The sequence below is a fragment of the Corvus hawaiiensis genome, chromosome 5 (assembly GCF_020740725.1).
Source record: "Corvus hawaiiensis isolate bCorHaw1 chromosome 5, bCorHaw1.pri.cur, whole genome shotgun sequence".
NCBI classification, from domain to species: Eukaryota; Metazoa; Chordata; class Aves; order Passeriformes; family Corvidae; genus Corvus; species Corvus hawaiiensis.
In genome coordinates this window covers 68,250,488-68,270,123 of record NC_063217.1, presented here as the reverse complement: position 1 = coordinate 68,270,123, position 19,636 = coordinate 68,250,488, and the positions used below count along the sequence as shown (strand labels likewise).

At 37.6% G+C, this 19,636-nt stretch overlaps 1 long non-coding RNA gene across 1 annotated transcript in view; it reads right to left on the bottom strand.

Moving 5' to 3' along the window:
• LOC125326340 overlaps nt 1-19,636 on the bottom strand; it is a 92,071-nt gene that overhangs the window by 41,611 nt on the left and 30,824 nt on the right. The window contains exon 2 of the long non-coding RNA XR_007203768.1: nt 17,053-17,161. This is a non-coding gene — a long non-coding RNA (uncharacterized LOC125326340). The remainder of the gene's footprint in view (nt 1-17,052; nt 17,162-19,636) is intronic.

Below are 19,636 nucleotides of genomic sequence, written 5' to 3'. Positions count from 1 at the left end.
AACCTTTGCTTCTGAACAGCTCAACCTTAAAATGGTACCCCAGTAGCTCAAGACTGGACACTCAAAAGCAGTTGTGGGGAAAGCTGTAAGTCGGGGGAAGGGACTTTGACATGCGAGCAGAGAACCAACCCGGGTGGCTGTCTTGCTGTGACACTGAAGCCATGAGAGAACTGTTTCTTGTGGAGATAGCATGAGCAAGAGAGACTCCTCTCCCTAAGTGAACTGAAAAAAGGTTATTATAGAGGTGGTAAACTGACTGGAAGTCTCAAGGGTTTTCTTTTTACATTGTCAGTGGGAGAAGGGAGAAAGGTGGGGGGAGGAGAAGTGTTCTGAAGGTTTAGTCTGACTTTTTTTTCCTTCTTTCTTTTAGGTCTGTTAATAAACTTCTTTAAATTCTTTAAAATTTTGTGCCTGCTTTGCTTTCTCCTAATTCTTATCTCACTGAAAGAAAATAAGTAAGTAATAGATATTTTGAACCAAACCACTACACTCTAATTGGTGTTTCTGCCCGGTTTACGAACTGAACCCGCTACATCTATCTAAGGTCACTTGGGTTTTTTCCCATGTTTCTGCTCAATATTTACTTTCTCTAAAGTTTTTGTAGTGTTATATTGGATGGTTACGTGGCCTCACTGCTGTCAGAAGTGGGATGCTGTCCTCTGACCTGAAGTGCCTTTGGACACCACATTTCCCTCTAAGGGAAACCTTGAGTGATACTTCTGTAGAAACTTTTGGAAACTTTGCCACAACCTCTCCTCTGAGGTAATTTGTGAGGGAAGTTGTGTCGTTTTTTTTGAAAATCACTATCCTGGGGTGGCTAGTGTAAAGAAAATATTTTGCTTTCCTTTCTTGAAAATTTTGTTAGTTGCCACACTCCCCCTAGGGTGGAGTTGGCTAAAGAAAATAGGGATAGTGACAGACTGGTTACTCAGAAATCTGAAAATGAAATAATATTATCTTTACAAGATTTGGTGAAAGAATTGTAGTGTCAGCAAAATGAGGAAAACAAAAAAAGGCCCCTGGCAGAGAGGCTGCTTGCTGCTGAGCACGAGTGTTTTAGGGAGCCTCAAATGGATTTTCAGACAGCGCATGAAAGAAAAAGAATAGTACAGGAAAAATTTTGGGGTGTAGGACTAGTAATATTCTCATAAATAAGTTCTTTTGACTCAGACCTTTTGTGTGGAGGAGCTGGGACACGTGTGAGCTAATCTGTTGTTCTAATAAAGAGCAAGATGTGGTTTTTACATTGGCATCTGATGACGAAGAAGGAGCATTGCAACCCTTAATTAAAATTGAAACCTCAAATGATTGGCAGAGTGAGCAAACTGCTGCTGAAAGGGTGCTGTGTATGGCTGCTGAAATGGGAAAGTCTGGACATGAATTGGGTGAGACTGAAACCCAGTCAGTATTAATTTTGCAGTGGAATGTCGAAAGGCAATGTGTGCTTTCTGGGCAGCAAAGAGTTAAAGTCACTGGAGCAAGGGTTATTTGACAAACTGCCAAGGTCAATTTATGTCTCACAAGTGAGAAAAGGAAATTTGCTGATCTTAGCCCTGAAGGAAACCCAGAGAGTGCTCTATCACAGTGCTGGATATTTGCTGCAACACAAAATAGAATTTCTGAAGTTATGGCTAATTTGGATCTACTAACAGCTACAGTATTAAGTGTTGCAAACCTAACATTAGAATTTCTGGTACTAGCACACATTCCTTCAACAGTAGAGGGATGGCCTTACACTTCCCTTCTAATTCTCTTATCTGGCCAGTTTATTACAGGAAATTGAATAGCAATACTTTTCCCTTAAAGGCTGCTGAGCTAAGTTTTGTGGAATTGGTAACTCAAATTCAGAGAGCTTCCTACTTGTGGGTGACTACCCTAGTTGTGAAAAATATATGTCTTTTATGATTCCATTCCAGAAACCTGAGAAGGCTGAATTAGCCCTTACCTGCATGGTGGGGAAAGGGCAATGCACTTTTAATTGACTACTGCAGGACTGAGATGCTGCACTTGCCTCAAACCAGAGGAAACCCCCCTGAAAAAAAAAAGGGAAGAAACAGCAGTGGGGTGAACATTTAATAGAATAAAAGTTGGGATTCCACCTGAGAAATATCAAGCCCGAGCTGTTAAATAATTTGAATCACTAAAGCATAACTTTCCAGGGAAGCTCGTGGTGTTGTTTTTTCCAGGAATGCCAGCAAACCCACCACTGAAGATCAAAGGAATGAGTTCCAAGTGGGGAATCTGCCAGCAGATTTATATGAGAAAACTCATAGCAAACAGCCAGAAACAGAAGATAATAATTTTTCCCTTAAGCACTTTTTAACTTGTGGTTACTTTGGTGCTATATGTAAGAATGAAATCAACACTCCAAATTTTCACTCTTCTTTCATAGGAACCTGCTAACAGAAACAGATGGAAATTTTAACTGCCCCCCTAATTGCCCCCATAATATATTCATAATTGATAACTGTATTATCAGTTACTAATATTTGTGATTTGTTTCTGTGTTCATAGAGACCAACTTGTTGGGACACCAAATATTAGTAGGATTATATAAGACAAATCATTTTATGTATCGTTAGTTTGATTTTTTTCTAAGTTTTTTTTCCTTCTTCTTTTTAATAGAAAAAAATTGGTGTAGGAAAAGGTTTTACTTTTGTTCTATGGATGTATATTTTTGTTTCAATGAATTGAGCATTAGAAAATCCAACCAAATATAGCCTGGGAGTTGGTAAAAGAATCCATCATTCAAGTGTGCATTTATTGACTTCTGTTGAGCAATGTGATATTCTTCCAGCGCCTCCTTCAAATCTAATAACAATACTGGACTTTTAACAGTATTAGTATCTATTGCATGAGGTTTAGGTTATATTTGTCCCTAAAATTTGGAGCATGGATAAGATTTGTGTACAATAATGAGGTGAATTTTTTAACTCATATATTGCATTGCAATTTGAAGTGACTTTGGCTGACAGCGATGAAGAGATCTGCAGCTAATTTCCACTGCCTCAACTAATCCATCATGCTTTTTAACTGTGCACACTGACTGTGAGCTGGAAATCGTGGCTTCAGTATATGAAAGCATTGTAGAACTCTTACTTTTTAAAGAATTTATATTTTATGGTTTTTTACACAGCAAAAGACCCATAAAATACTTTTATGGCCCAGCCACAATAGGACAGAAAGCCTATTGTATTGTTGTATCTGTGTGGGTTATAGAGGCCTTGAGGTTTAGTTAAAGGATTGTTGTTATGGTTTTTGAACAGTAATTACGTGAACTAGCCTATTTGATTATGCTAATGAATTTGTGCTTTGATATTATGGATGTTAAAATCCCTTAGATCTCTACGGAAGTGACCTAAAATAATTCCGGTCCCTTTTAATGACTATGACTTCATCAAGGTATTGTGTTCCCTAGGAATTAGAACTATTAACCTGAAGGAGACAACTGAAAAGAGTGATTTTTCCTGCAACCATTCATGAGTTTGAATGCTGAGGAGACGAGAATGGGCATAGCTATCACTGCTTTTAGACAGAAGTGCAAAATGCCTGATATGAGTCACCTTTCCTGTAGTTAAAAAGGGAGGGGATAAAAGAGGGAAAAAAACATAGAGAAACAAAAAACTGAATAATAATCTCTGCATCGAGAAAGTGGTTTATTTTACAGCCTATGCATTATTGCACAGGCTTTGAACTGAGATGAAACAACAAAATGCAGAGTCTATTTAGTTAACGTAAACGGATTTCAATTTTCTTATGCAATCTCAGAAGCAGAGAACAAAGTTTTATCAAAATTATTTTAGAAAATTAATTCTGCAGTTTAAGTCCACTGTGCCTAACATATGTACTGAGATTTTAATATCTTTTTCACTCTGTACACTTTTTTTACAGGTGTACCCTAACTATCATTCAAATGCCTGCTTTTTCAGTAAAAAGTTCTATATTTTAGGTGACTCAGTGGTGAACTTCTGTCCTGTCCACAAGTTCTTTCCAGGTATCAATGTGGATAATGTGGGTGCACTCCAACATGTCATATGGATTTTACTCTTTGGGTTACAAAAGCCTGGTGCAGAGTAACTTGCATAAACAAAAATGAAGGAGGACAGTAGTAAAAGGCTGCAAAAATTCCAAGGTGTCATTACTGCTGGCTTCTGAATTCCATTAGTTTTTACCATTACTCTGGATTACTAAGGATGTGTTTAATTAAAAAAAAAATATTCTTATCAATGTAAAGGGTCCAATCTAGTTTCTTTTTACTCATACAGTGAAATGCATTGAAGTTGAATAAGGGTATGAAAATCTACTCCTTCTTGCTGTAAGGTGTAGATGTAGTCAACAGTAGTCTTCATGAGCTTTGTAGCACTTCCTAAAATAAATATTTTTCTGTGATATTTTACCTTATTTTGAAATGTAACCTCTTTAAAACAAGTCAAAACCAAACCAGCCAAACAAACAAACCAAAAAAAACCAGGACACAAAAAATCTTCAGGAGACCGACATTTGAATTCTGAAAGGTGCTTTTGAGATCTAAATGTGTCCTCTGCCCATAAAAGTGAATATATTTAACACTTGGAAATTGATGGAAATTGCAGTGAGACAGCCTTCCTTTCAGTATCACCTACTTAAAGATGGTGCCTTGAGGGTATCATTACTTATTAAAAACTATTCAAACATCTGTGGCCTGGAAATTAAGCTGGAAGTTTTGTAAGGGGCACATTTCATTGTGAACGCTCTTCTGGTTTTGAATAACGGTCCTTGAGTGTTATTGTAACACATTTACGTAGTGCTTTCATAGGCTTCCTTCATACTAACAAGGTGAAGTACAAAGCAGTTTTCTTTCTTTTCTTACAGACCTTTAAATAGGTCAGGTAGCCTTTTAAACTCATAGTTTTTCTAATTGCGTTTAGTCTTTATGTAAACGGACTCCGTGACAAATGCCAAGTGAAACGTTAGAAATCCTAAACTGAAGGACTTAAAGAGTCACTGAAACTTCCACACTGTCCAGGCCCAAAACATACAGAGATCAGATACTAATCAAAGAGAGTAGATATTGGAAAAGGGTTTAACCAGGTTGTGAATAGCTCGCTGCTCATTATGGCATTTGGAAGAATCCCTTTCAAAAAAACAAAGGCAACCAGGGATGGTCAGAGCTGTGATACAGCTGACTATCCATGGAAGACTAAACAGTTAAGGAATTCTTAATTTCAAAGGGATGTGTTTAAGAAGCAGTTTAAAAGAGGGGTCTAGACTACAAATGCCCCAGAGAGGATGATTAGAATTTATAGCTTGCTGGGTTTAAGCATTTTAGAAATTAACTTTTATTGTGCCTAATATTTGCTTGATGATCACTCAACATATAAGCAGAAATTCTGCTGCGTTTTCTATCTAATTCAATACTGGTCCTGTGGGCAGCAAATATTTAAGGCTCCCTGGTGAATTAAAAAACTAGAGGCACAGTACTACCCTTACTGTATTAGTATGCAAATCCAGCTGTGTTAAGGAAATTTATCAAATCAGTAGCTAGTGGAGACACAAACTGAAGTCTCAGGAAAAGGCATTCTGAATCTAGACCACAGCTTGTTTTGGAACGACTTTACATATTTCCATCTGTTTAATCCCACAATAAAAATCTGTTCATCCTTCATGCCCCTCAACAATTCCTGGCTTACAGAGATTTTTTTTTTTCATTGGTAATTCAACCTGTTTGCATAGCATAAGCTTCAAAATGAAAAGAATTCAATTAGGAAAAAAAATTTATACTTATGATTTACCAAATAATGAATAGTTTTTTTCCCATTAAATTTCAACTGCAAAAATCTCCATGGCCTTGTATGGTTTACATGACCTGAAGACATCATTTGGCACTTAATTGGACTGTGTGTTTGGGAACAGATTTCCTGTAAAGCACTTAACATGCTTTAACTCTAGTTTCATTGAGACTTCTTTGGGATTGTTATGAAGAATAACAAGGACGTCTGAAAGCAGATTTCTTAATTTCTGTGTGCAACTGAGGTAGCATGAAATGGCAAAGCAATTTAAAAGTGCCTGCTATTGTGACGAGAAAAGTTTTCTTTTCAGTTTTAAGTATTTTGATATGCACATGTTTGTTCTCAGAAGTGCAGTAGAGCTTTAATTGCTTTGAATAAAAATACCTGAAATCAAAGTTTGGTTTCAGTGCAGCTGAGTTTGAACACAGTGGAAGGACCATGTTTATAAATCTTAAATAACTTCCTTTCTCTGGAGGTTCTTTTTTGTTTGCTATGGAAAACAGACTCTAGTTAGATCTGAATAAACCAAGGACGATATGCAGACCATGAGGTGTAAGCAAATGTGTCGTAGTGATGTAGTTAGACCTGATCTAGTCCCAATGATATATGAAATGTATTCCATTGTGGTCATTACAGAAGCAAGAATCTTGCAGCACTGAAATTTGGGGTAGTCTCTCTGATCATTTTCTGTTCCTCTGACACCAAAATATAACTCCATGGTGAATGTTGCAGTCTGTAGCCATATGTGATTCTACACCTTTGCCAACATGTTTTTCAGTTTTACTGCCTATTTTTCCCTCTTGAGAGGGAAACTCCTGCAAAAGATAGAATAAAATTGTAGATTTAGACAAAAATACTTCAGCATGTTTACTCTTAGAAAATGTCTGTCTCAGAAAATCAATATAGCACTTTTAGAATGTTTCATTTCAAAAAAGTAGGTTTTGTTAAATAAAGTTAGAGGATTTTACTTCGAGTTACATTTGAATTATTGCTCTTTTGTTGAGGAATAAAGAAATTTCCAATCCTATGAATTCCTCAGCTCTAAAAAATGCTGAGATTTGATCAAGTCTCGGAACATTAAAAAATTACAAGTAACATCCAGGGCAAAAATGAACAACAGCAAGCTTGTCTTGAATTTTTCCTTTGTGTGTGTTTTTTTATTTATTTCACTCTATGTGCAAAACTTGTAATATATGAACTTTTTTTTTAATATTTTTTATGAAGAAACACTCCTTTGAAAAGATTGAAAAATTGATACAATACAGCTTTGAATATTTTTTTATATTTTTGTTCTGCAAACTGAAGTTTGCATTGGCAGAGAAAATGCCGTCAAAATAATCAAAAGATTCTGAATACAGATTAGAAGATAATATGGGATATGGGCGCAATGCAAAAATAATAAAACTAAAGGCAGAATATCAGAGTTAGGTAACGATTTTACTATTTTGTAGAAGCTAACCAATTGCTGTTCTCTCCCCTCCGCCCTTTAAAAAAAAGGAGCTATTTTTATGAAGGACCATATCTTTCTTTCTTAGTTATTTAAAACAGTATGCTACTAGGCTGGGGAGTTGTTACAATTGGTTCTTCTAAATTTTGATATTTGAGACGATAAAGCTTGCATTTTTTTTTTGAGTCCTTTTGTAGAGATTGTCATGAAAAGGTTTTCTTTTATAAATATTTACAAAATATTTTTGTCATTGTGAAAACATATATTCCTAATAAAGAAGTTTAGATAACCATCTTGTAGTCTTTCTGCTATCTTTGGGATTATTTTTTGAATCAGCTGTTTGTCCCCTTTACTTATATCTGGTTTTCATTTTATGTTAATAACATCACATAGAGTTCAGCCTGACTAAAATAATCATTTAAAGAGTAATAGAAAAGAAAAGAAAAATAGAAAAAATGAAACTCCAGGAATGTCAACCAAGTCTGCCTCAGGTGGGCATGAGATGCTGCTAGGAAGAGGTTAAATTCACCAGCTCACCTCACTTCAACTCCAACAACTCTCTGAATTAAGTAAATGTAAAATAGATTTACACATTTTAACCCTCTCAGGAATTAAGTCCTGAATCAGCCAAAGTAGTACCTGGACTGGGATACTCAACAGGTTGCAAAGTGAAAGTCCATAAATTTTTGATGTGATTGTTCAGATTGCTCCCGGCACTGGCAATTGAAGGGGTCTCTTTGCTCATGCCTCAACAAAGGAACAGCTTAAGGCAATCACAAGCATTTTCTTGCTTTTAACTAAATGAAGCTGTTTCATTACTTTCAGCTGATGTGTGTGGGCCTATGCAATCAGGAGGAAATGATGTGAAGGGGCTGGACTGCAAAACAATGGTACAATTTTTGTCTTTTTACAGGACAAAAAGCAGGAAAGAGACCAGTTGTTTCCTTAAAAAAGACCTTGTTGCTTATATTTCATTACAGTATTAAAGTGTCAACACTTCATTTAGCTGAAAACTACATCACCTGTGTGAGAAGAAAGTGAGAGCACAGAATCAGGAACTTCAGGAATCCAGGAACTTAATGTTTTTTGTCAAATACTGTTTGGTTTTCTATACATTCCTGTAAAACTTTCCTACCTGCTTGGGTAACATTTTTATACCCCTGTCCCATGCTTGCACTGGGACTACTTTACATCACAGTGCCAATACAAAGAGGTCTGAAAGAGGGCGTAAGTTATTCTACCACAACTGATACAATGTGTGATTATTTTTCAAATAGATTCTTCTCTTCTTCTGCCAGTACATTAAGGTTGGGTACTGCCACAAAGGAAAACAGCCAAAAAATGCTCACTTCTAGCAGATTTTTCAGGCCTAAAAATATTTCTGAAATGTTTCATAAAACTTTTTATTTTGTTATCTTAGTCTGAACTACTTTGAGTAATTTAGGGATAGCAATGCACTAAGGCATTTAAGGAAAAACAAGGTTTGAGCCATTTGCATTCCAGCCTCATTGGAGGGCTGATCTATTTTCAGTGACAACGGCTGTGGGAAAGATGATAAAAACATCTGCAGCATCACCAGATTTTAATCTTCACATTCAGAGTTCTGAGATAATCTTACAGATGTCTGTACCTCATTACATGGCTACTGGGGGATTGTTTCATCTGGTACACTTTTGCAGCCGGGTGTACCTTTAATAAGCAATCTGGCATTAGCCTTCTGTTTCTGCCACTGGAAAGCACAGGATTGTGATATATCAATGGTACTGTTAATTACACTGCTGTGCTAGGCATCATTAAAGCTCATAACGCTGAAAGGCATATCAGGAGGATTCACTTTTACTTAAGTGAACCTGCATTAAGCGACTCAAGGAGACTGTTGCAAGTTTCGTTTTCCTGGCAACCCATGGTTCAAGATGAAAGGTGCTTGCTTCAAACACTCTTTTTCCTTCAAACATTCTTTTAAAAGTAAAAAGAAGCAGCTGTTTTACTTGAGACTGTTGACCAGTAATAGAGCTCTGTGATTTTATGGAATAAAGAAAACAATGTTGTATGAAATACTTCAGGTATTCTTGCATTTATCTCACATTCATATGGTTATAGAGGACTTCTTTTATATAAATTTTGATCAAATTCCAGGAGTGGAGGAAAAGAAAAAAGCAAGGAACATGGAACAATATATTATGTGTGTATATAACAGAACCCTACAGAGAAAATTACAGAAAATGCTGTTCTCTCTCTCCTTTTTAACAAACTAGGCATAGTTCCAGGGATCCAAAAGCCTATAAACTAGCTTGTAGCATAAAGTTTTTTTCATTCAGTATTCCTCTTGATCTGAAGAGTACTATTTTTTCATCATAGGAAAACTGGAGTGACAACATGAAAACAAAGTCAGCAGTTATATGCGCTTTTAGGAAGGTGTAATTCTTGTAATATCTTCTAGTGAAACATCATACATAGAAAATACTTAGCAAGGAAAGCCAAGATCAATAATTCTTAATATTTACATGACATTTGCAGTTATTGCACAGTTTGCTTGGCTTGTGTGTTAATTTATTCTCTCAGCCTAAATTTGACTTTTAATTAAATTATGTGCCCTTATATTATACATTTGAAGAGCATGACTTTCACAAATGCCTTACAATAATACAGCTAGAATAAGAGAGATGCTGGTACTCTAATCACTGTCATGGTAAACTAATTGTTACAGAAAAGATGCATTAGATCTAGTTAAGTCATCAAGTGTGTGGACTTTATTAAATATTAATTAAAGTTCTTGTTAATTGAAATGGATTACTTGCTTAAATTACTCACATTTTCTTATCTGTAACAGCAGTTTCTGAAGGTTTTAGATATTAGAAGTTCCAGTGTATGTGAAGAATTGCATCCTGTTCTCTCCAGCAGATAAACACCTGACTCATCACCTTATTATCTTCAAATTTTTGTCCTCCTGTTTTTACAAAAGGTTATGTGTCAAAGAAGGGAGTGTAGTGTGCTGGGAAATATTGAATTATATATTTTTAATGATCATAGAATTGAAGGAGCTGATATAGTAAAGTCTAGCATTATGAAAAGCAATTTTTTGAGTAGTTAGAAAATCAACAGAGATACTATATGTATATGTATATGTATATGTATGTGTATTTCTCTTGTGATTTCTTCTTAATTTAAGTGTGGGAAGATAACAGTGTCAGAAATAAGTGAGTTACTTTTTTGCCCTGCCGTACTTATGCAAGCTGAAATCCTACCTTTGTTGTAATCTGGCAAAACAGCTGTTGCCTTCTGTTTGAATAGCATTTTCATGTACCTATGTAGCATTACTCTTAATTTCAGGATAGTCTATTGAGAAGGATGTTCAGAAACAGAGGGAAAGATTCTTCGTATTGCGTAAAATATCAGAAGGATTTTCAGTGCACTAAGATTTTATTTGTACTTTAAAGGATTGTCAGAATCTGCAGTGAAAATTATTGTATAAGGAAAACCTGCTACAATTGTATGACTAATTATGCAGGAAGGGGTAATTCATACCAAAATATGTTCACAGTTAATTGCAAACTGGAAAAACAATTTCTTCTTCAGTAACCATTGAAAATAATAGGACCTTCATTATCCCAATACTCCTGTCTGCACTAATAAGATCAGATTGTTGGAGAAAAAAAGCCATTATAGAATCTAATCTGCTGCCGTCATAGGGAACTATGCAGTTAGTCAGGAAGCTCCATGGGTTGCAAGTCTAAGAACACTTCTAGCCTTATATAAAATAGTCCAGACCAAAGAAGAGATTGGAACCTATATAAGAAGAAATCGAAAGTTATCAAGAAAGTGTTCAGTATTCTAGATCCTTGGATCAGTTTGGGAATTGTTAAGTAAGGCTCTGGCATAGTCGTGACATTGAACAAATATGGAGAAAAACCCAAATGCTTCAATTATGTTTTCCTGACTTTACATAAACTCAAATCAAGAATTTAATTACTTTCAAGTTTTGCTTCCCTTTTAACATCCTTTTAACATTACAGGTTCCTTTAACCTGTAATGTAAGCTGCAAAAATTGTTTACAAAATCTTCACTTAGTGAATATTTGTCAGTTACTTTTAATCTTTTACCACATATCTGTGTAGAAAATATTTCTTCATTATCGTAACCTGTTAGATTTGAATGAGGAACATAAAATTCATCAGTCTGAAATTTCTTCTATTTTCTGTCAGTAGAAATAATTTTGCTAGTAATCAAATACTCACTTTGTAATACCGGAGCAGCCAATGGGATAATCCATAAAAGCAGAAAGGTGACAAAAGTTTGAGACTTCAAAAAAATCTTTATCTTTTATATGCCTCTTACCTATATTTTAGTGAAAAGAACTAATGCACAGGGCTAACTTTTGAATATGTTTCTTAAAAGCTTTACTGGCATACTGTTCTCACCCAAAACTTTGGCAGCCTTAACAAATTATGAATAAAATCTACCTAACAATGTCCACTTCCAAAAATAAAATTATAAGTAAGATTAAAAAACACTCTGTTTTTCAAAATTACATGTTCATATTTATTTTTCTCATTTCTTAATTGGGCAGATGAACTCAATCTTCTCACACTTGTGCCTGAAATTATGCAGTGATGGAATTTCTATCACAGAAATTTTAGCTTCAAGTTCAAACAAATTAAGGGAAATCCTATAATGATATGCAAGAGGTACAAATGATCACATTAGGCTCTTCTGGTTTTTAGTCTGTGAATTGTGAGATCTGAAAACTTAGCTTGAAAATAAAAGGTGAGAGCCTCATGAAACATCTAACTCCTAGAGCTGATGCTTTAGTAAAGCCTCCAAATATAAGAGCACTGTAGTAAAAATTGTCAGAGTGATCATATTATTGGCAGATTGCTGATGACAGTTGTATCTGTTTTCGAGGGTTCCCTAGCTGAGTGCACTGATACGAGATTTTCACTAAAACAGGAGCTGTGTAACTAGTCCCAGCTGAATTAGATTACTCTTTCTCAGGATAAAAGGCGTCCCATAGTCCATGATGTGATATTTTTTGTCTTTTCCCAGGTAATGAGAGAATGCTGGCAAAGCGATGTCTATTGTTGTCATGGCTGCATAGAATGGTGTTTCCATATTTGAAGAGGGAAGAAAAAAGGTTCCCTTTTTTTGTAATAGACTCTTTTTATTTTCTTTCTCTATCATTTGGATGATAGTTAAAACTGCCCAGAGGTCAGATTTGTCAGAAGCAGCTTGGTTATAGGCAGGAGACATGAAGTAGAGTTCAATATACGTATGCCAAGTTCTATGGACATAAAATGACAGACAATGTTGTGTGGTACAACAAAAGGTACTTTATGGTGTAGAACACCCAGGACACGGGAGAAGTGGGCCAGACTGAGAATACACTTGTGTATATACTGGCACAATTATTTCCAGTAGAATTCAGCTGTTCAAAGGATCTGAGCCCATAATGTATGACCTCTGTTCTACAGAGCTCTTAGAATTCTCTTACTTCCCAAACGTTTCTTTTAGACTAACTGCATGGAAAATTGGGAGGCAGAAGCTCTCGGTAAGAAAAATAACTGCAAGTATTGTTGGCGGCACTGATGCTTCAAGAACTGCTATTCATCTTCTATAGTTAGTTTATTTGACTATAAAATTTAGGCGATTCATCAATATTACTGATATTTCTATAATTTGAAGGACTTTTTTTTCAAATAGCATTCAAACTACTGTGTATTCTTAGTTTCAATAGCATGCTATTACAAGTCTCTCATTCCACTTATACTCAAAAATATTACAGGAAAAAAACTTCTTAATTGGTGTTTAAGACCAAGACAAAGTTCTTTAATGAAGGACAGATGAAAGACACACTCAATATAAAATTCTGTTACTGTCTGTGACTTGGACATGCAGTTGGGAGGCAAAATCCTTGTAAGGGATTTAGACATATCCTTCTGGAGGACTGGGGTTAAAATGCTTCACCCAGCTTCTGAGGGAGACTTAGTAATTCAAGCATTGCCAAAAGCTCATCGCAGCTAACCTTCATTTTGAGGACAGAGAAGGGAAAACCCTTCACCATAAGGATAGTCACAGGCTAGTGGTTCGTTTTAAAAGCAGGTTAATATTGCCCCGTCTTAAAAATAGTGCTCATGGGGAAAATATTTCTGCTTTGAGGAAATAACATCTTTTCCTTGAGCCAAGCTTCTATAGGGTAAAAATGGGATGAGTAATAAAATCTGTGTGTTTTATTGGATAGTTAAAATTCAAGTACTATTTCAGTAAAAGGTTTGCAACCAGTGGAAATTTATGTAAAAAAGTAATTATATGCTAGTTATAAAAATATAATGTGATTATGCATATGATTTATGTGGTCATTATAAAAATTTGCCAACCTTACTTTGTGTTCGTAACAAGATCTATATTTTAATTGTAGAATAAAAGCTACTTTAAAAAATCTAACAACTTCAAGTTGTAAAAATACAGCTCACGTTACTAACCTTTTAAACTCTATGAAAGAGTCAATGAGGTTTGAGTAACTGCATGCTTGGTGGTCTGCTCTTAGTATTATGCAAGCCTAAAAAGTGGTTTTTAATGGAAAAAATAATAACTTGAAGGAAGATCAGCTAACATTCTGTGGGCTTGACTGAATGTAATCAGTGCCTTAGAAAAATAAAGGGTTGAATGAAGATGACTGTGAATTACCACTGTGGTGTGATCACAAAAAAAGTCAAATGCATTTAAGAAATTATATTTCTCACAGATATTGGTGGGTATTAATTCCAAATTAATAGGTTTTCCCCTGTTAAAATGTTAAGATAATAGAAAAAAACTGCATTTGCATTATACTTATTACAGATCTGTCTGTGCCTAAAAAATAAAAGACACCCCCCAAAAAATCTACATGTTTAATTATTCAATTCTTTCATCTGGTAAGATGGTAAGATGAAAACTATTTACTTCAGATAAATGGCAGTCAAAAGCAAGACATAAATATTTTGGAAGGTTGGAGAAGATGTGGAAGATAGGATTAAACTGAGCAAAGGAAATGTTAGATGAAGTATAAATCACAACTCTTTTCAATAAAAGTATTTTTCTTTCACTGTAGATCAGTAACATCTTTCTTTTTGGTTGTTCAGAACTAAGCACTGAGATACCTGCTGTAGAGAGCAATTTTATACTGCCAAGGACAAATACAATATGATCTAACAAGCTTTCTCTCATCACTAATTCCTTTTTGTGGTACTTTAATCTGGTGATTTGGAAAATTGAAAAGAGAATTGCAAACAAGATGAATACTTGGCTTGAATTCGTTCATATTTTTCTCTATTTCTCCTCATGGCACAGCTATAATTATGTTCTTATGAATTTGCTGAGATTGTACTTCTATTTGTCAGGTATATTATTAAGGCATTGACCTGTATCACTCACAAACTCAAAACACAGTTATTTAAAGTAGAACCTGAAGCACCTTAAGAGCTTGTCTGTTCTTGTATGCTTGGGATTATCCAAAACAGAAGGAAAAGTCATTTACTTTAGTCTACTTAACACTACTGTTTTTCTTTTGTCACAGTAACTGCTGTTGGGTGTGGAAAAGGCTCCTTGTGCCATCTATTTTTGTGTCTGCCTTGCATAAGTGGAGCGCTTCAGCTGGAGTGGCAAAGAATCTCCTGTCCTCTGGGGTGATTCAGCATGCTGCTGCTCTTAGGAAAGTAAGCAATTCTTCCATGGCCCACGTGTATCAGTAACCTTTGAAAGGACACAAACTTTTAATGAGAGGTGGCCCAACTAAAAAAGGCTTGAAGGAACTCTCATGACTTTGTAAAAGAGTTGAACTGCTTCTTCAGTCTTGTGTATTTCATAGCTGCAAGCATGTTTCTTATGAAATCACACGTAAGCCTCTCACCTGCACCTGAAACACTGGGACTATGTGCTTTCCTTCCTACAAGAGTCTGCCCTGGCATCTTTTTTCTGGGAGCAACCTTTGGATGTATTCAATTTTTTGAGTAGGAATCCAAATTTCAACAGTGGACTGCTGGAAGAGAATGACAGTTCTTTACCATCGGAAGGAAAGCATGTAGCCCCAGTGTTTCAGATGCAGGTGAGGGGCTGCCCAGGGGAGGTAAAGGTCAGCCAGATTTCTTTTCCTGGCAGCTTCTGTCTGGGAGCAATTCTTGGATTTACCTCTTTATTTTAGCTCGATGAGAGCAGAAAATTTTGAGCTGGAAGGTGAAAAAACCTGAGGTTTAGGGATGAATGCAGTAGCAATATCAAGAGCATTGGTTAGTGAAATAAGTACATCAGTCAGGTGGTTTGTGATAGATATAGAAGTGCATTATTCTTCAGAAGTAAGAAAAACTTCTGTGCTTTTTGTCGTGGTCAGACTTCTAGTTTTTATTTTCAAGGTCTTACATGTAATGTATTCCTTTGGGTATATGACTCAATCAAGTTTTATTTGCCTCTGACTTTCCCGCTCTACCCTGCACTGGTGCAGCCTCACCTTGAGTAGTGTGTAGTTTGGGCAGCACAATATTAAAAAGACATTAAGTTATTAGAGAGCATCCAAAGGAGGCCACGAGAATGGTGAAGGGCCTTGAGGGGAAGCCATATGAGGGGTGGATGAGGTCACTTGGTCTGTTCAGCCTGGAGAAGGGGAGACTGAGGGGAGATCTCATTGTGGATTTCAACATCCTCATGACCAGTGACAGGACTCAAGGAAACAGCATGAAGCTGAGTCAGGGGATGTTTAGGTTGGGTATCAGGAAAAGGTTCTTCACCCAGAGGATGGTTGGGCACTGGAACAGACTCCCTAGGGAAGTGGTCACAGCACAGGACCATCCCTAAGAATGACATCCATGTGCACAAGAGCATTGTCCAAATGCTTCTTGAACTCTGGCAAACATGGTGCCATGAACCTGGGAAGCCTGTTCCGGTGCCCAAACACCCTCTGAGTGAAGAATCTTTTCCAATATCTAACTTAAACCTTCCCTGACACAATTTCAGGCCTTTCACTCTGGTGCTGTCACTATCACCATAGAGGAGAGATCACTGTCTGCCCATCCTCCTCCCTTCACGAGGAAATTGGAGACTGCGATGAGGTTCCCTCCTCAGTCTCCTCTTCTGAACAAACCAAATGGCATCAGGCACTCCTCAGACCACTTGCCCTCAAGGCCCTTCACAATCTTCCTTGCCCTCCTTTGGACACTTAATGTCTTTCGTATACTGTGGCACCCAAAACTGCACACAATATTCAAGGTGAGGCCGCCCCAGTGCAGAGCAGAGCAGGACAATCCCCTCCCTTGCCCAGCTGGCGATGCTGTGCCTGATGCCCCCCAGGACAGGGTTGGCCCTCCTGGCTGCCAGGGCACTGCTGACTCATGTTCAACTTGCCATTGACCAGGATGCCCAGGTCCTTTTTCGCAGTGCTGCTCTCCAGCCTCTCATTCCCCAGTCTATGTACATCCAGGGTTGCCCCATCCCAGGTGTAGAATATGGCACTTTTCCTTGTTGAACGTCATTTGGTTGGTGTTTGTCCAGTTGCCTAATTGGTCAAGCTCTGACTTTGAGGGATTTAACAGCTCCTCCCAATTTTGTGTCTTCTGCGAACTTGCTCAGTATCCCTTTCAGTCCAAGTCATTTATGCAGATGCTGAAGAGCAAAGAGCCTAAAATGAAGCTCTGTGGAACCCCACTAACGACAAGTCACCAGTGTGATGTTACCCTATTCATTATGAATGATTTCTGGACAAAACTGAACAATTTCCTAATTCTATTATTTTTTTTATTTTTTAAAATAGTAGCTATTTCACTTTAAGCTACAGATATTTATTCTAGCTTCAGAAATAATTAGGATTCAACTAACCTGTCAATTGCTTCAATAATTGAAATCTCCACAGGTTGCTAGTGGTTCTTGATTGTCCCAGCTGGGATCTAGAGACAGCTCTTTTTGTGTTTCTGGTTGAAGTCCATGTCTAGAATACAAATGGCATTTTCATGCGTTAGCCAAATACCAATCTTAAAGTTCTTTCATCAAGGAAAGTTGATAGTTCTGAAATGTCTGTGAAATAATACAAATCCTGGTATTGTGATATGGATTCACTTCAGCTACATATGGAATTAAAAATTCTAGCTGCAGTGTTTTTTACCCATGTTTATAAATCTCAGAGAAATTATTAAAGCTCAGTAGATGCAACTGCTTTAATTATGGTAACATTAACTAGAAAGTAATATATATGAGGAGTCTAATCAAATTCTCTGGTTGTTTATGATTGAAATTCACGCCATTAATTTGTCAATTATGTATTCATTGTTAATGGGAACAGTGATACTGTTTGCTCACCTCAGCGTAGCAGTGTTATCTATGTATATCATGTGAGTTTTTGACTCAGATATATAAATATGGTAAAGATAATTTTCTAGGTTAATATACTCAACTCTAACTCATGCTGTAAATAAATGATTGTGCATGTGAAATCACATCTCCTTAATTCTCCTAACAAGTGCTGAAAGTGTGGAATTAGAGGAGTGGTATCCAGCGAAAGGACAAAAAGGGGCGAAATCCACAAACTGAAATATAAGAACCACTTAAACTGAGAAAAAAAAAATTCCTGTGAGGGCAGTCAAACACTGAAGCAACATTCCCAGACTGGCTGTGGAGTTTCCTTCCTTGAAGATTCAGAATGTCCCCGGACATAATCTTGAGCAAGCCTGCTTGAGTTGGCCCTGATTTGAGCAGTGTGGGGTGGACTAGGTCCCTTCCAAACTGAGCCCCTCCAAGATTCTGTGTTATCCTTTCTTAGAACTGTTGCATTTTATTGCAGCTGATATTTCAATGGTGTAGCAGAAAACAATAGAGAAAGCACTTTTGGTTGTTTTTCACTGTCATGGGTTAGCAAAGCATAGTCCCGGAAGTGATATTCTTGCAAAGAGGTGCTTACAGCTTCCTCTGTGACCTGATAGAACCTAGCAGCTGGCCAGTTTGAATATGGACAATTCTTTAAGCCACTTAAAGTTGTGACCGCCTCTGTGATACACACTTAAGAATAGACAAACTCCCCCCCAAGCTCTCTCTCGTTTCTGGCGCTGGGACAGGTGGCTGCGGGCCCCGTGTGGGGGCCGGTGGGCCCGGCCCAGGCCCTGCTTGGGCCAGGCCAGGCCGGGCCACGGCCATCCTGGAGCCGATGGGCCCTGTTCCACCCGTGGACCCCCCCCCCCCCTCCCCCCCCATCCCTGCTGTGGGCAGCCGGAGCGGCCCGGCTCCCCCTCTCCAGTGCGGCCAAGATTCAGCTGAAGCTGCCCTGCTGTCCGGCAAAAAGATCATGTGAGCAACAGCGATAAGCGAAATTCCAGCTGCAAGGCCTGGGTGAGATTAACCCTTTTAGTGCTGTGAAGAGCTGAAAACCTGAGGGAGAAGAAAGAGGAGATGCTTAAAGCTTAAATTCTCTTGTGAAGCTATGATATATCAGAGTACTCGTCGTAATTTCATGCAGGCATGGGGGGTGGAGCGTTCAACTTGTACTTGTGAGCAAAAGCACCTGCGCTGAGATAGGCAGATGTTGACACAGCTGTAATTTCATGAGAAGTTTGAACAGGGAGTGATGGAAGCGATGAGGACTCACTCCACATGGAAAGGAGAAGACCTCTGTTCCTAGAGATGCTCCCAGAGATAGTCCTAACGATGAAGATGATGAAGACCCTTTGCTCTCAGGGAAGGAGGAGGGCCTCTGTTCTTAGAGATGAAATGCTCCCAGAGATGGGTGAAGAGAACTTTTGTTTCTGAACAGCTCAACCTTAAAATTGTACCCCAGTAATTCAAGAGTGGACCCTCAAAAGCAGTTGTGGGAAAAGCTGCAAGTCGTGGGAAGGGACTCACATGCGAGCAGAGAACCAACCCAGGCGGCTGTCTCGTTGTGATACTGTTTTCATAGCATGGACAAGAGAGACTCCTCTTCCTAAATGGACTGAACAAGGTTATTATGGAAGTGGTAAACAGACTGAACATCTCAAGGGCTGTCTTTTTACATTGTCAGTGGGAGACGGGAGAAAGGTGGGGGGGGGGGAGGAGAAGTGTTCTGAAGGTGTGGTATGATTTTCTTTTCCTCTTTTCTTTTTCCTTATTTTAGGTGTATTAATAAACGTCTTTATATTCTTTCAAGTTTGGTGCCTGCTTTGCATTTCTCCTAATTCTTATCTCACAGAAGGTAAACAGTAATGAGTATTTTGGACCAAACCACTACACTAAATTGGTGCTTCCGCCCAGTTACAAACTGAACCCGCTACATTCACTGAGTGTGTTTCTTCATGCCCAGCTGAGTATGTGAGTCAATGCCATTTATATTTGGATTGCTGTGCCAGTAATCTTTAACGAAGCTAGGGTCTGATTTCAGGCAATTCCCCTTAAATTACTTGTGATCCGTTCTCTGTTTATTATATCTGAATGTTCAGAA